The sequence below is a fragment of the Theropithecus gelada genome, chromosome 2 (genome assembly GCF_003255815.1).
Source record: "Theropithecus gelada isolate Dixy chromosome 2, Tgel_1.0, whole genome shotgun sequence".
Taxonomy (NCBI): Eukaryota; Metazoa; Chordata; class Mammalia; order Primates; family Cercopithecidae; genus Theropithecus; species Theropithecus gelada.
Genome location: NC_037669.1, coordinates 43,298,555 through 43,309,342, shown reverse-complemented (window position 1 = coordinate 43,309,342; position 10,788 = coordinate 43,298,555).

Below are 10,788 nucleotides of genomic sequence, written 5' to 3'. Positions count from 1 at the left end.
AGGCAGTGGGCTGTATTTGGCCCAGTGGTCAGAGTTTGCTCACCTTTAAATCTCCAAACTCCACTAAGCTTCCCTAGGCAACAGAAGCAGCCCCACGCATCCCTATCTGTTGAGTCTGGTCCTGCCTTGCTTAAAGATCCTTAGTGCAAATAACTTTGCAGGACAATGCCCATTTTTCTCATGCCCCAAACCCTATTCTTCCTTATAACTTTCAGACCTGTAAGCAGAGACATATTCTCATGTGCTCTAAAGGACCAAGTTCACAACCTGACTCAGACGAGCTATGTACATACCAGAATCTCAGGTTCTCAGGTGGACCAAGTGAACTGTAATGTCATCCCACTTCATCCTCTCTGCCTGCTTTGGGCTGATGAAAAAAGTCGAGAAGTTTAGGTCAAATGCAGCCCCTAATGCTGTGTGATCTTGATCAAGTCACTCCCATTCTCTCTTTCTCTGCATTCCCCCAAGAAAATTATTTCTCCTAACACTTTCGGCATCTCAATGTTGTTGAGTGAAGAAGAGTAAGACAACATTTCTTACCCACCTGATTTGCTCTCTGCCAGACAGTTCTAAAGCTGTTTTCTCCTTGAGTTTTTAAAGACTGCTTGCTTGCTTGGTTTCCAAAAGCATGATACAAATGCAAGGTATTGTTACCGTTTTCTCTTTTTAAGTAAATTCTAGAAAGCTCAGCCACAGGATTTCACAATCTGTCACTGTCCCTCGGTGCCCCAGCCTGTTGCCAAGGAGAGAGATTATCCGGGTTTGGGGAAGGTCAGCCAGCCCCAGCACGATCTCTAACACAGCCTGGTTTGCCATCCTCAATCACAGATTCAGAGTCAGCCACACAGAGAATGGGCAGGACCACTCCAAGGCCAGAGCGACCACTGAGGGAGAAACAATGCTCGGCACCACTCAAGCTCCCCCAGGCCACTCTAATCACCACCCACGCCTGCAGGAGGAGGTAGCTCTCCAGTCTGCGGGGCAGGCAGGCTGTAGTCTGTCAGAATCCTGAAAGAGGGAATGTCTTTGAGAACACAGACCTCATCTGCATGGCCCTGGGGGCCCTGCTTTGAACACAGAAGAGATGAAAGAGCCGATCTCCCAGACTACTAGAGGAGCTGGTACACATACGGCACAGACATAAAAATATTTATCACAGCGATCCATAAATGTATGCAAGAGCTTGAGACCTGGAGATGTATCTCATTCCATGCTAACCTCATAAATGAACATCTGATTTATTAAGAGCAAACTTATTAATTTGCTATTATCAAGAATGCCTCCCATTTTATGTAAGGGTGAATAGTTTGAAAAGGACCATCACATTATTGTTCTGTTCCTCATGACAAGTTATGCAGGCCCACTTTAGAGATAAAAAAGATGAGGGACTTAAAACTAGGATATTCCCTCCATACTTATGAAGCAGGGTTACTGATGTATTGCTTTTTTTTTAACCCCACTTTTTTCGATCTTTTTTTTTTAAAAAAAGCTTTATTGTGATATAAGTTACATACCATAAATTTCAAGTGTGTAATTCATTTTTAGTATATTTACAGAGTCATGGAAGCTTTGTACTACATCATCATAATCCTAGAACTCTTTTCGCCACCCTATTGTACTTATTAGCTATGACTCCCCATTTCCCTCCCCCAAGCTCTAGACACAGGTGATCACTGTTCTACTTTCTATAGATTCGCCTCTTTTAGACATTTCACATAAACAAGATCATATAGATTGTGCTCTTTTGGGACTAGTGGGATATTTTCAATCCAGTCTCATATATCCAACTCCTATGCACACTTTAAGACCCTGTCTCACCCCAACCACCTCCATTCCCCGAAGACTGACCTTCCTTCCTTTCTTCCTTCTTCCCTCCTTCCCTCCCTCCCTTCCTTGCTTTTACTGAGACATGATCTCACTGTTGCCCAAGGCTGGAGTGCAGTGGTACGATCGTGGCTCACTGCAGCCTTGACCTTCTCAGGCTCAGGTGATCCTCCCGCCTCAGTCTCCCAAGTAGCTGGGACCACAGGTGTGCACCACCACATCTGGCTAATTTTTTTTTTTTTTTTTTGAGATGGAGTCTTACTCTGTCACCCAGGCTGGAGTGCAGTTGTGCCATCTCGGCTCACCGCAACCTCGGCCTCCTAGGCTCAAGCGATCCTCCTCCTAGGCTCAAGCGATCCTATACCCTCTGAATAGCTGGGACTATAGGCGCTCACCACCATGCCTGGCTAATTTTTGTATTTTTTATAGAGATGGGGTTTTGCCATGTTGGCTAGGCTGGTCTTGAACGTCTGGACTCAAGCGATCTGCCCACCTTGGCCTCTCCAAGTGCTGGGATTATAGGCGGGAGCCACCATGGCCAGCCTCCCCAAAGACTTCTTGTTCATTCCAACCTATAGGAATACGTTTCTCCTATGAATTCACTCCCTCTTGTCTGGCGTGTTCAAGAAGCACTTGGCAAAAGCTGCACGGCCCATCTCTGCTGCTGATGTGCTGTCTGTTCTCTAGCTCTTTCTGTGAATTCCTCACCTCTGACTTCCTGGGGGTGGATCTTGCTGACATACCTCACAGGTGCCCTCTACTCAGCTGTGCCCAGCATAGTTTTCTGCTTCAAATGGGTAATCAGTTTATGTATGTTGAAAGAATAAATGACTCATGGGGATGTTCCCAAACTTTTAGTAAAAAAGGATTCAGGAAAAGTGCAAGAAGGAAAGCAAAATCAAGAACAGGAACAAAGATCAAATGTAGAATGTGGGCATCAGAGTCCAAAGGGTTGGCAGCTACCAATCAGGTGCAGTCCTTGTGATGTGACTAGAGGGACATCAAAAGGCCCTGGGCCACAAAGGGTCTCCCACCTACCTCCAGGAGCAATTGAAATAACATATTAGTCACTCTTTGCACTGGAGGTCTTAACCGCCTCCATTAAAATGCAAATGTCAACACCTGGGAGAGTGGCAGATCATGCTATTATCAGCCATTTCCACCTCAGCTCCAATCTGAGCTCTTTGAATATTTCCTATTCCCTGAGGCCCAGAGGTTTAGACATAAGGATGAGGTCTGGAAAAATCTAGGGTCCAGTTCCCCAGATGGCTAATTGCAAACGTATCATTCTTGATTTCCAAGCCAAAGGTCAAGAGTAACAGGGCTGACGTTCAGAGTTCATGGTAGGGTCCCAGCTGCAGTGGAGGATGGCTCCCAGGGACTCAGTCATTTGTACCTGATGGCTAAGATGCTGGGCCTCACCCCCAATGGATGACCAGTCCACAAGATGTCCAGTGCACCATCTTGTTAGCTATTCTCTGACTTAGGGAAAATAAGTAGTTAGTTCCCTGTGGGAAAGGTAAGTCATCTATCTAGTTTGGAGCATGGGGCTTGCTCTCAAAATGTAGACATCTAGGAGGGGTTGGACACACTTTGTAGAGTCATTTCTACCTGATTGTTGGAATGAGATAATCTTTAATATCCTTTTCAGTCTCAAAAGAGCCTTGGGTTCATAGAGTTTAACTCCTTTTGAATAACTCACAGTGCAGGGCTCTCCTGGACAAAATTGTACAGGGGGCAAAGTTTATTTTTGACCCCCAGTTCCTAACTGGCTTTCATGTTTGCACTCCTCCTTCTAGCTCCCAGGCACCCAGGCCCTCAGCCCCTCTTCTACCCAGTGTCTCCCATTCTATGGTTTCGTTTGACCCAGGAAATGCTCTCTGGTCCCAAGCATTCTTCTCTCCTTCTTAACTCATCCCTATTCCTAAATAGCAAGCATTCATTCTCCTAGTGCCCACTACTTTGGCCAGGCAGTAACAGAGGCTGATTAAATTCATTATACTGAGTCTGGGCGTGGAGGCTCACACCTGTAATTCCAGCACTTTGGGAGGCCGAGGCGGGTGGATCACCTGAGGTCGGGAGTTCGAGACCAGCCTGACCAACATGGAGAAACGCCGTCTCTACTAAAAATACAAAATTAGCCGGACGTGGTGGCACATGCCTGTAATCCCAGCTACTCGGGAGGCTGAGGCAGGAGAATCGCTTGAACCCAGGAGGCGGAGGTTGTGGTGAGCCGAGATCGCTTCATTGTACTCCAGCCTGGGCAACAAGAGTGAAACTCCCTCTCAAAAACAAAACAAAACAAAACAAAAACTCATTACACTGACTTGTCAAAGACTGATGTCCTGCCACAAATCTCTGAACCTCCCAGGGGTATCTGCATTCATTTTTCCAGCCATCTTATTGGGATATAACTTACATAACATAACACTCACCTGGCTAAGGTGTGCAATTCAGTGCTTTTCATTATACAGTTGACCCCTGAATAATGCAGGGGTTGGGGCACCAGTGCCTGCACAGTAAAAAATCCACATATAAACTTTTGACTCTCCCAAAACTTAACCGATAGCCTACACTTGACTGGAAGCCCTACAGATAACATACACGTCAATTAACACATATTTTACATGTTGTATGTATTATATACTGTGTTATTACAATAAAGTAAACTAGAAGGGGCTGGGCGCAGTGGCTCACACTTGTAATCCCAGCACTTTGGGAGGCTGAGATGGATGGATCATTTGAGGTCAGGAGTTCAAGACCTGGACAACATGGTGAAACCCTGTCTCTACTAAAAATACAAAAATTAGCTGGGTATGGTGGCGCACATCTGTAATCCCGGCTACTCAGAAGGCCAAGGCACGAAAATCGCTTGTACCCAGGAGGCAGAGGTTGCAATGAGCTGAGATCACCACTGCACTCCAACCTGGTCAACAGAGCAAGACTCCGTCTGAAAAAAAGAAAAAAATCATAAGGAGGAGAAAATTTATTTACTACTCAGTAAGTGGAAGTGTATCATCATAAAGGTCTTCCTCCTCATCTTCAGAGGCTGAGGAGGAGGAATTAGTCTTGCTGTCTCAGGAGTGCAGGGGCAGAAGAAAATCCAGGTATAAGTGCACCTCTGCAGTTCAAACCGGTGTTGTTCAAGGTTCAACTCTATTTACAGAGTTGTACAATCACCATAATTAGTCTTAGAACATTTTCATCACCGCCCAAATAAATCTTTTTTTTTTTTTTTTTTGAGACGGAGTCTCGCTCTGTCGCCCAGGCTGGAGTGCAGTGGCCGGATCTCAGCTCACTGCAAGCTCTGCCTCCCGGGTTTATGCCATTCTCCTGCCTCAGCCTCCCGAGTAGCTGGGACTACAGGCGCCCGCCACCTCGCCCGGCTAGTTTTTTGTATTTTTTTAGTAGAGACAGGGTTTCACCGGGTTCGCCAGGATGGTCTCGATCTCCTGACCTCGTGATCCGCCCGTCTCGGCCTCCCAAAGTGCTGGGATTACAGGCTTGAGCCACCGCGCCCGGCCCCAAATAAATCTTATACCCATTAGCTGTCACTGCCCGTTCTTCTCCTTCCCCAGGCCTAGGCAAGCACTGATCTTTCTGTCTCTCAATTTTCTGCGTTGATTTTGAATCAATTTAGCAAATGAGTGTTATCCCAAAGCATGACTATCTAATAGTGGAGTTCTAAGCACTGTGTGGGGGAGTTATTTTTAGGTAGGGGAGTATTATTGCTACCCACTTCTAAAAGTATTTCTGATTATTCTAAAATATTAATATGTGAATATTCTAATTTCTGAAATAGAAATATTCTTATAAAAAGCAGCCTGTGGGAGTGAAGAATTAAGTCCTGAAGGGTAACTGAGGCATGAGGGGGAAGATGGCTGGAGGGGGACAGGGGCGTATCTACAGGTCTCCCAAAGGGCCTGCTGTGCCCTGGGGTCTGTTTTCCCCATACCTCCAGCAAACTAAGCATTCACTTAAGAGAGAGACCAGAGATGGTGCTTAGGTCGGCATTCTGTCTGATGACAACATCCTTCTTACGTCTTTTTTTTTTTTTTGATATGGGATTTTCCTCTGTTGCCCAGGCTGGAATGCAGTGGTGTGATCACAGCTCACCACAGCCTAGAACTCATGGGCTCAAGGTATCCTCCCACCTTAGCCTCCTGAGTAGCTGGTACCACAGGCATGTGCCACCATGTCTGGCTAATTTATATATATATATTTTTTGTAGAGATAGGGTGTTGTGATGTTGCCCAGGCTGGTCTGAACTCTTGGGCTCAAGTGATCCACCCGCCTCAGCATTGCCAAGTGCTGAAATTAAAGGTGTGAGCTGCTATGCCTGGCCTCATCCTTTCCTTTTGATACCAGGTGCACACCTTGGAATTTGTCTTGAAAACCTCTGCCTTTCATTCCTGTGATCCTCAGCTTTTCTTGATTTCTTCTGTGACGACTCCTCCTTTACCTAGGGTTTGGCCCTGCGGGGTTTCCTTCTCAGCCCTCCACAGGCCTCTTCCAGCCAATGGCATTATTCCCATCACCAGGTCACTTTTGGGCCCAATCTACATCTCTTCTGCAATATCTTCTTGACTGGTCTCCCACACTCTTGGATCTTGCTTTCCCCCCCACCCCAGTGACAGGGTCCTACTTTGTCACCCAGGCTGGAGGGCAGTGGCATGATCACAGCTCATTGTAGCCTTGAACTTCTGGGCTCAAGCAGTCCTCCCACTCAGCTTCCTGAGTAGCTGGTTTTACAGGGGCACACCACCACATGCGGCTAATTTTTAAAATTTTTTTGTAGAGATGGGGTCTCACTATTATCAGCTATGGTGCCGAGGCTGGTCTTGAATTCCTGGCCTCAAGCGATCCTCCTGCGCTGGCCTCCCAAGGTGCTGGGATTACAGGGATCTTGCTTCTTGAATGCAGTAACATTATAGCCAGTTTGCCTCTTAAAACAGAAAGAACCAGGACACTTTGTCCCTAAATTCGGAGGCTCCTTATAGTTTTTAAACGGAAGCCCAACCTCCTCTGTACTGTGTTCCAGAGTTAACTCACCTGTCCATCTTCAGCCACTGCTGAAAGTCCTCCTCCCCTACATACACCTGAGACTCCATCCTGCTCACCGTTCCCCAGATGTACCATGTGTTTATCCAGCAACTATTGGGTACCTCCTATGTGCCAGGCACCAGGCTAAACACTGGGCATGGAATAAGATCCCAACTCTACCCTCAAGGCATTCAGCAGACGGTGGAGACCGTTCTGTAAACAAGTCAAGATAATACAATGTGACAGGTGCTATAATAGATATAAGCAAGGTGTGCTGGGGGCAGAGGAGGACGGAGTGCCTATCGGCATGGGGAAGGGGTGGAGGGAGGGGAGGGATATTAGGGAGGGCTTCCCTCAGGGGCTGAGTTTGATTTGTGGAGGAAAAAGGGTTATCTCTGCAGAGGCACAAGAGCAGTTCATGGGGGCTGGGTGACAGGAAGGGGGTGAACTCACAGTAAAAGCTGGCAGGTAGGAAGAGGCTGTTTTGTGGACATGATTTCAGTGGGAGTGAGATCAGATGAGGACAAGGCGTAGGACAGATTTGAGGGCAAGGAGGGAGAGTGGCAATTATCCAGGCAAGGAAGGGGATGATCTGGATGAAGGTTGTGGTAAGAGAATGTGGAAGAAGAGACAGATGCGAAAAGACAAGGGCAGAGGAGAGACTACCACTCTTAAGATCAGGGAGTTTGGGTGAAGGTAATTCCACCAGCAGCAGGAAAAGGGAGGGAGGAGCAAGCTACTTGGGAGATGACCTTATTTTCAGAAACAGTGAATTTGGGATCTGGTGAGTCCCAAGGAGCATTCATGAGGAGCTCTCCAGTAGCCAGAGGGAAGCTTGGAACTGGGAAGGGAGGCAAGGGCTGAAGATAGAGATTTCAGAAATATCTTAGAGAAAAAAACATGCTTATCCTTGGGCCCAGCAATTCTACTTGTAGGAATTTCTCCTGAGGATTTGTGTAAATTTTTATTTATTTGTTTTTGAGACAGCATTCTCTCCATGTTGCCAAGGCTGGCCTCGAACTCCTGGGCTCAAGAGATCCTCTCACCTCAGCCTCCTGAGTAGCTGAGATTACCAATGTGAGCCACTGTGCCCAGCTTGTGTGAAAATTTATCTACAGAAATGCTCACTGTTTGTAACAGTAAAGGAGTGGAAACTTTTATTTATAAACTGCTATGACAGTGAAAAATGCCTAACAGTAGGGGATTGGTTAAGTAAATTATGCTATACCCATGCAATGGAATTCTATTTGGACAGTAAAATGGATATTGTAGATGAATGCTTATTGGCATGAAAAAAAAAATCCACAGTATTTTGCCTAAGTAGAAAATGGTAGACTCTAAAACTAATTGTAGAGTGAAAGATCCAGTTATTGTTTAAGAAAAAAATTAAGACAATAATATTGTGGTTTTTGTTGTTGTTGTTGTTGTTGTTTTTTGAGACGGAGTCTCGCTCTGTCACCCAGGCTGGAGTGCAATGGTGCAGTCTCGGCTCACCACAACCTCTGCCTCCCGGGTTCAAGCGATTTTCCTGCCTCAGCCTCCCGAGTAGCTGGGATTACAGGCGCCCAGCACCACGCCTAGCTAATTTTTGTATTTTTAGTAGAGATGGGGTTTTACCATGTTGGCCAGGCTGGTCTTGAACTCCTGATCTCATGATCCGCCCTCCTCGGCCTCCCAAGGTACTTGGGATTATAGGCGTGAGCCACCGAACCCAGCCAATACTGATTCTTTCTAGGTGATGTGATTATGAGTGTGTTTTCTTTCTTTTTAATTTTTTCCACATCAATCATACATGGCTTTTGTTGTAAGACAACTATTTTAAAACATTGAATAAAATTAAGAGGAATGACTTAGGGATAGCTCTGGGAATGAGAAGATGAGAGGATCAAGGATGGAACGTTGATCAATAGCCTTGATACCTCCGGCCATGTGGCCCCTGTCCATGCAGTTGACTATGTCTTGAGGGTGCCACCCATGTCACATCTGCTACATTGCTGCATGGTAGAATACACGGAGCAGACTGCTACAACTGTGAGCTTCAGGCAAACTTTTTTTTTTTTTTTGAGACAGAGTCTCACTGTGTCGCCAGGCTAGAGTGCAGTGGTGCGACATTGGCTCACTGCAACTTCCACCTTCTGGGTTCAAGCAATTCTCCTGCCTCAGCCTCCCAAGTAGCTGGGACTACAGGCACGCACCACCACGCCTAGCTAATTTTTGTATTTTTAGTAGAGACAGGGTTTCACCATGTTGGCCAGGATGGTCTCGATCTCTTGACCTTGTGATCCGCCCGCCTTGGCCTCCCAAAGTGCTGGGATTACAGGTGTGAGCCACCGCGCGCCCGACCTTTTTTTTTTTTTTTGACATGGAGTCTCATTCTGTCACCCAGGCTGGAGTGCAATGGCGTGGTCTCAGCTCACTGCAATCTCCACCTCCCGGATTCAAGTGATTCTCCTGCCTCAGCCTCCAGAGTAGGATTACAGGCTCGCACCACCATGCCTGGCTAATTTTTGTATTTTTAGTAGAGACGGGTTTCACCATGTTGGCCAGGCTGGTCATGAGTTCCTGACCTCAGATGATCTGCCTGCCTCGGCCTCCCAAAGTGCTGGGGTTACAGGTGTGAGCCACCACACGCTGCTGGACAAACTTTTTGATTCCCTAAATCTGTTTTCTCATCTTTATAGTAGGGAGAACCTTCCTCAGAATAGTTATCTGACAATAAAATGTTTACAGACATACAATAGTTGCTAAGTAAATATTAGTCCATCTTCCCTTTCTTAGACATCCTTCCTTGCTAGACCCAGGTTTGACCTCCAGGCCCTTATTTTGGCCCTCACAGTGGGAAGTGACACCCCCTCTCTCTGAATGCCCGAGGTGCTGTGTGGACTTCTATTGAACCCAGAACTTTGCTCTGACCTAGAGATAGTGGCTAGCTCTTCTGCATCCCTGACTTGTTCCCAGTAGAGCTTGGTCATGTCTCCATCCTGGTACGAACTAGCGCAGTGCTTTTGTACATGGAGGGTTCTCTAGAATTTTTATTGACTAAATTCATGTTTGTTTGTTTGTTTTGTTTTGTTTTGTTTTTGTTTTTTTTACAACTTGGCTAATAGTGGAATACTCAAAGGCTGGATTACTCAAGGGTTAGTTTATTCTGACCTCTTGGAATTTTTCTCCTCCCAATTTGTAACTCTGGCAAGGTTTATCTTCCAGTCTGCACAGATGACCAGCAGAGAGAGACAAAGAAGGAAGCTCACTTAGACCTCTAGGCTCCCTGTCAGAAGCTCTGAGGAGAGAGCTGGAGGATGAAGAAGGGGAAAGTAAAAGCTGTTTACCCCCAGGCTGGGTAGGGGTGTGGTCTCCCACTCTCCAGGGTTTAGACTGTCAGAACTCCAGCAGGACAGCTTGGGGACAAAGGGAATCGGGTAGACACATCATTCTACAGGCCTAGATCCTTTTTGCCTGGCAGTCGAATCCTTCTCTCCATTCCTGCCTCTTGTGGCTGGTGCTGTGTATCTAGCCATTTTCCCCTTCCCCCTTGCTTTCCCCCAGCGGGCATGCCAGCTTGCTCAGGTGCCCACCCTTCCTGCTAATACGTTGTTAGGTTAGGGAGGCAGTCTGGCGCTGACGAAGGACCTTTGGGTGCCAAGTCAGGAGACCTGTGTGACCTGTGGCAAGTTGAATAAGCTCCTTGAACCTCAGTTTCTGCATCTATAAGCTGGGAATAGCTACAAGGTCTCTGTCCTGTCTCATCCTAGGGTTACTGACGGGAACCAAGTGAGATTTACGAGACTTTATAAACAGGCAAAGAGCGCTTTATAAAACCCAGGTGTTTCCAGTGTTGACTGTGGGGCTTTCTCCTGGTAACTACCCACCAAAGCCTCCCTGTCCGCCCCGCCCTGGCTGCATCGGCCTCACCCACTGCAT